Raw genomic sequence first — 6,300 nt, 5'->3', positions numbered from 1 at the left:
ATTAATATATCAACCTCACAAGATAAAGCAAAGGCAATGATTTTCTTACGCCGAAATCTTGATGAAGGGTTGAAATGTGAGTATCTCATAGAAAAAAACACAATGATTTTATGGAAAGGGTTGAAAGAAAGATTTGAGCATATAAGGGAAGTGATACTCCCGACCGCCCGTGATGAATGGAATACGTTGAGATTCCAAGACTTTAAAAAAGTCAGTGATTATAATTTTGCGATGTATCGAATAGTCTCGCAATTAAAATTTTGTGGACTTGAAGTCACAGAGATGGAAATGCTTGAGAAAACATTTTCCACTTTTCACGCATCAAATATAACTCTACAGCAACAGTATAGAGTGCGTGGTTTTACGAGATATTCTGAACTCATTGCATGTCTTCTTGTGGCGGAAAAGAACAACGAATTGTTAATAAGAAATCATCAATCCCGACCCACTGGATCAACGGCATTTCCTGAAGCAAATGTCGTAATGAAAAATCAAAATCAAAATCAAAGGCATAGACCAGATTTTGGTCGTGGACGAGGTCGAGGACGTGGGCGTGGACGTGGACGTGGACGTGTTCGTAAAAATGATCGCGATCGTGGTCGCGGCCGTGGATATAAAAATAATCGAGATAGTTACTTCAATAACTCATCTCAAAAGAACGTCACGAACCACCCACCAAAAAGGCAGCATGAAATTACGAGTGAAAATGAAAATCACTCAAAAAGAACTGAGAGTGTTTGTTATAGATGTGGCACTCCAGGACATTGGTCACATATTTGTCGAACCCCTGAGCACCTATGTAAGCTCTATAAAGAATCGACAAAGGAGAAAAGAAAAGAGACCAATTTTGTTGAAAATAGTAACCATTTAATTGGTTCAACTAGTTTCAATGCTGCAGATTTTTTGAATAATTTCGAAGACATTGATTAAAGATTGGTGGAACTAGATTGTAACAAATTTGTATTTTTCATGCATTCTTGTATTATAAAACATGTTATATTTTGCATTTGTATTGTACTTAATTTTTTTTTTATTGCATTTTTGTGAAGTTTGATATGGAAAATGCTATGAGCAAACATGAAAATAATATCATGGAAATTTGCATACCGGATATTGGTACAACGCACACTATTCTGCGATATGAAAGATATTTCTTGGAAATAAAACCAACAAAAACAATGGTGAATACAATATCAGGTCCTGTAGACTTGATTGAAGGTTGTGGTAAAGCACAATTTTTGTTACCAAATGGTACAAAATTTCTGATAAATGATGCTTTATATTCACCACAATCGAAAAGAAATTTGTTGAGTTTTAATGACATATATTCTCATGGATATGATACTGAGACGATAACTGATGGAAATCAGAAATATATGTGTCTTACCACATATAAATCAGGAAAGAAATATGTGGTTGAAAAATTATCAATGCTCCCTACTGGATTGCATTATACACATATAAGGCCAATCGAATCAAATATGGTGGTTAATAGTTCTTCAATATTAATCAATTTTCATGATCGATTGGGATATCCTGGTTCAATAACGATGCGAAGAATTATTGAAAATACGCATGGTCATCCATTGAAAGACTAGAAGATCTTTCAGAATAATAAGTTTCAATGTAAATTATGTTCTCTTGGAAAACTTATTATAAGACCATCGCCAGCTAAAATCCAAACAGAATCACCCATATTTCTTGAACGTATTCAGGGTGATATTTGTGGGACAATTCATCCACCATGTTGACCATTTCGATATTTTATGGTATTGATCGATGCCTCCAGCAGATGGTCACATGTATGCTTATTGTCAACTCGGAATGTGGCATTTGCAAAACTAATGGCTCAAATAATAAAATTGCGGAATCAATTTCTCGATTATACAATCAAGAAAATAAGACTTGATAATGCTGGAGAATTTACTTCCCAAACTTTCAATGACTATTGTATGTCAATGGGAATTACTATTGAACATCATGTTGCTCATGTTCATACACATAATGGATTAGCTGAATCATTGATTAAACATCTACAACTGATTGCTAGACCAATGATTATGAGAACAAAACTCCCTATTTCTATATGGGGACATGCAATTTTACATGCTGCGGCATTAATTCGCATCAGACCAAGTGCATATCATAAATTCTCCCCATTGCAGCTTGCATTTGGTAAAGAACCAAATATTTTTCATCTGAGAATTTTTGGATGTATGGTGTATGTGCCTATTGCACCACCTCAACGATCAAAAATGGGTCCTCAAAGAAAAATCGGTATTTATATTGGTTATGATAGCCCATCAATCATTCGATATCTTGAGCCTCAGACAGGCGATGTGTTTACAGCACGTTTTGCTGATTGTCATTTTAATGAAGAAATCTTCCCAATGTTAAGGGGAGAAAAGAAACACATCGAAAAAGAAATCACATGGTATGTACCATCATTGTTACATTTGGATCCAAGGACCAAAAAATGTGAGAAAGATGTACAACAAATTGTGCACTTGCAAAGAATTGCAAATCAAATGCCAGATGCATTTGCAGACACAAAAGGGGTAACAAAATCATATATACATGCTGTAAATGCCCCTGCTTGAATTGAAATTCCAAAGAAACAAATTGAAGACACTCATGATATCATAAAACGCTTGAAGTGTGGAAGGCCAGTCGGTTCCAAGGATAAAAATCCTCGGAAAAGAAAAGTCATAGAGAAACACGATGATCATAAAATAAAAAATGGTATTCCAGAAAAAACACCTGATGATGAAAATGTTTTGTCAGAACCACAAACTGACGAGAATCGTAAAATCTCTATCAATTATATTAATACTGGAAAAATATGGAACCGAAGAGATATAGAAGATATTGATGAGATATTTTCTTATAATGTGGTATGTGACATCATAAATGAAAACGAGGATCATGAACCAAAATCCTTTGGTGAATGTAAAACTCGTCATGATTGGGCAAAATGGAAAGATGTCATCCAGGTTGAATTGGATTCGCTAAATAAACGCAATATTTTTGGACCTATAGTCCTCATACCTAAAGGTGTAAAACCTGTTGGATACAAATGGGTTTTTATTCGAAAGCGAAATGAAAAAAATGAAATAGTAAGATATAAAGCTAGACTTATTGCACAAGGTTTTTCTCAAAGGCCTGGAATTGATTATGAAGAAACGTATTCTCCTGTTATGGATGCAATTACGTTTCGATATTTTATTAGTTTGGCAGTGTCTGAAAATTTTAAAATGTGTCTGATGGATGTTGTTACGGCTTACTTATACGGATCACTTGATAGTGATATATACATGAAAATCCCTGAAGGATTTAAGATGCCTGAGGCACAAAGTTCAAAACTCAGAGAATTTTATTCTGTAAAATTGCAAAGATCATTATATGGGTTGAAGCAATCCGACCGAATGTGGTATAATCGGCTAAGTAAGCACTTGATGAAAAAGGGATATGTAAATGATCCAATATGCCCTTGTGTTTTCATCAAGAAAACAACATTCGGATGTGTAATTATTTCTGTATATGTTGATGATTTAAACATCATTGGAACGAATAAAGAAATTCAAGAGGTTATGATGTACTTGAAGGAAGAATTCGAAATGAAGGATCTTGAAAAAACCAAGTACTGTCTGGGTTTGCAAATAGAACAAAAAAAATGTGGAATTTTTGTTCACCAAGTAAATTATACAGAAAAGATCCTTAAACGTTTTAATATGGATAAATCAAATCCATTAAGTACTCCAATGGTTGTAAGATCATTAAACATAAAAAAAGATCCATTCCGTCCATGTGAAGATGATGAAGTTATTCTTGGTCCAGAAGTACCATATCTAAGTGTCATTGGTGCCCTTATGTATCTTGCAAATTGCACTAGACCAGATATATCTTTTGCTGTAAATTTATTGGCAAGATTCAGTTCATATCCAACAAAGAGGCACTGGAACGGAATTAAACATATATTTCGTTATCTACGAGAAACGACAGATTTGGGACTTTTGTACTCAAAAGACACCAATCAAGTATCGTAGGTTATGCCGATGCTGGATATTTATCTGATCCACATAAGCCACGTTCCCAAATCGGATATGTATTTACTCATGGAGGCACCGCAATTTCTTGGCGTTCACAGAAACAAACACTCGTAACAACTTCATCAAATCACGCTGAGATTATTGTGCTACATGAAGCAATGTAGTGACCCTTACCTGGATCACCTACTAAACAGAACTTAGGCATGCAATAAACTTAATTAAACAGATAACAGAATAATCTTGCGGAAACCATAAACAAATACAATCCCAAGGAAAGGAATCTGTAATTTATCCGAATAATATACAACCAAATCGAATAGCTGTATCAACCCAAAACAACAGAAATAAAAACCTAGATGAAACTCCAGCTGGCCAACCACTGCCTAGCCCCTCTTGGATCCACCCGCCTCGTCCAATCGCAAACCTGCCCCATGGAATAGGGTGTCCAGAAACACAGAGTACGAGACGTGAGCATAAAACGCTCAGTACGAGAGTATGAGTATACATGCATGCAAAGTGAACTCCCTACAAACTCGAGGTCAAGGATCAGATAACAGAGACAGACCGGGCCCTGGTATGTAGCACGCTGTGCCGTCGCTTCAGGAGGTGGCTCCCATACCGAAATACAAGTGGATATGCCGGACCCAAATCGATGGAAGTCCAACCACTAACAGGATAGGGAAAAACCCTACTAACAGACATCTCGAAGGAGATAGCTCAGTATACAAATGAATGCAGCATAAATCAATGACATATAAACCATGCAGTCACGTAATACATGCATACTCAGTCAGGATATCTCGAACAGTACTTTCATATCTCAATTCAGTGCAAGCTCTACCAACTCTAGGTCCACGCTTATAGTCTGCTCTACACTGCCAAATGATACTATTATCATTAAAGTGCTCTAAAAGCCTTAACTAAGCTATTGCATACTCCTAAATATTTATAGGAAGCAAAAGCTATACATTCGTCCGTCGTTAGCCCTTTGATGTCGATGCCTCCAAAACTTTGGCACAACTCCGCTACGACTATCGAACGCCTCGACGACTCCCGGATCAAGCCTAGGAAGGCTTAGAACAACTCGAATACGACTAGAGTAGAGAGGAAATCCGAAATTGGCAATTGAAAATGAATTCTCGGCCTTCTATTTATAGACAATGATCGGAGCCTCCGAACCTCGATCGGAACGTCCGATCCTGCCATCGGAGCTTCCGAAGATCCTGATCTGCCGTGTGTCAAAATATCACTTGTTGACTTCGGATAGGGGTGATCGGAGCTTTCGATCTTCCGACCTTACCGTAACGGACAACACCTCCAGAACCAGAGGAAGAAGAAGATCCAGACTTCTTGAAAGTTTGGGCACGGGGACCCAAAGAACTAGCAGGCCTCGACTGAGGGAAAGACCTGTTCCTCCAAATGCTGTCCTCCACCTGGTGACAACGGCTCACCAAACCCTCGTAGGACATGTCGTCGCCAACCGCCACACGGTCATGGATCTCAGGGTTAAGGCCCTGAAGGAACATATTATACTTCATCTCTGAGCTATCAGCAATCTCGGGGCAATAGGATAGCAGATCAAAGAACCTCTACTGATACTCATCGATAGACATGGCTCCTTGTCGTAGACTCAGTAGCTCGCCTGCCTTCGACTGACGGAGTGCAGGAGGAAAATACCGCTTTTGGAAAGCTGTGCGGAATTCGGCCCAGGTGGCCACTCCTCTCGCCGCAACAAAAGGTGCAGAAGTAAACCTCCACCACCTGCGCGCACGCCCATCCAGAAGATAGCCAAGGGTCTCCACCTTCTGCTCTTCGGTGCATTGGAAAGTCTGAAAAGTCGTCTCCATGCGGTCTAACCAGTTCTCCGCATCCTCCGGAGACTCACCTCCAACTAAAGGCTTAGGACCCATAGCTAAGAATCGGGGCACAGTGAAACGCTCATCGTCATGATGACGATGACGCCGTTCTCGATGAGGCTCCCGGTCGGCATCACCCCAATGCCCACCAACACTGCCATGAGAACTCCGATCGTCACGATTTGCCATCTACAAAAATACCTCATGATGAGACTAAATCCCAAGAATTCTTTTGCATGCTCTGATACCATAAATGTAGTGACCCTTACCCAGATCACCTACTAAATAGAACTTATGCATGCAATTAACTTAATTAAACAGATATCAGAATAAAACTGCGGAAACCATAAACAATATACAATCCCAAGTGAAGGAATCTGTAATTTATCCAATAA

This window comes from Henckelia pumila, chromosome 4, assembly GCF_033568475.1.
Source record: "Henckelia pumila isolate YLH828 chromosome 4, ASM3356847v2, whole genome shotgun sequence".
In the NCBI taxonomy this organism is placed as follows: Eukaryota; Viridiplantae; Streptophyta; class Magnoliopsida; order Lamiales; family Gesneriaceae; genus Henckelia; species Henckelia pumila.
The sequence above is the reverse complement of the archived record's forward strand: the minus strand, read 5'-3'. Positions refer to the sequence as shown.